This window comes from Penaeus monodon, chromosome 28, assembly GCF_015228065.2.
Source record: "Penaeus monodon isolate SGIC_2016 chromosome 28, NSTDA_Pmon_1, whole genome shotgun sequence".
In the NCBI taxonomy this organism is placed as follows: Eukaryota; Metazoa; Arthropoda; class Malacostraca; order Decapoda; family Penaeidae; genus Penaeus; species Penaeus monodon.
This window is the reverse complement of record NC_051413.1, coordinates 35,318,566-35,318,916: the sequence shown is the minus strand read 5'-3', so window position 1 is coordinate 35,318,916 and position 351 is coordinate 35,318,566. Positions and strand designations below refer to the sequence as shown.

General features: G+C 45.6%; 1 protein-coding gene across 2 annotated transcripts in view; it reads left to right on the top strand.

Moving 5' to 3' along the window:
- LOC119591560 (protein kinase C and casein kinase substrate in neurons protein 1-like) overlaps positions 1 to 351 on the top strand; it is a 62,778-nt gene that overhangs the window by 11,112 nt on the left and 51,315 nt on the right. The gene's annotated exons all lie outside the window — the stretch shown is intronic.

Here is a 351-nt window from a genome sequence, read left to right as displayed (position 1 = left end):
TACAGATATTTAAATGCACGAACGCATGGTTTGTTCATAAATAAATCCAATGGACACATGTACTGTGCAGTTTAACTACCTATAAACGGAAGGCAGTCGCGTAACCTAGTACAATGCAATACATTACGCAATATAGCAGGTAAATTACAGACGTGTCCAGCATGGGTCGTAGCACTGTTTCTCATCACAGAGATCATTATATGCTTGATCCGTTCCTCAGCATCTCCTCAGCAGGTACCGAGTGTATCCCCACCGAAAGGGCGAGCGCACGGCCTGGGCCGCCCGATAGCGAGATGACATCTGATCTTGAGTCTGGGATGCTTAAGTGGTGACATTTCTTAAGTGTTGACT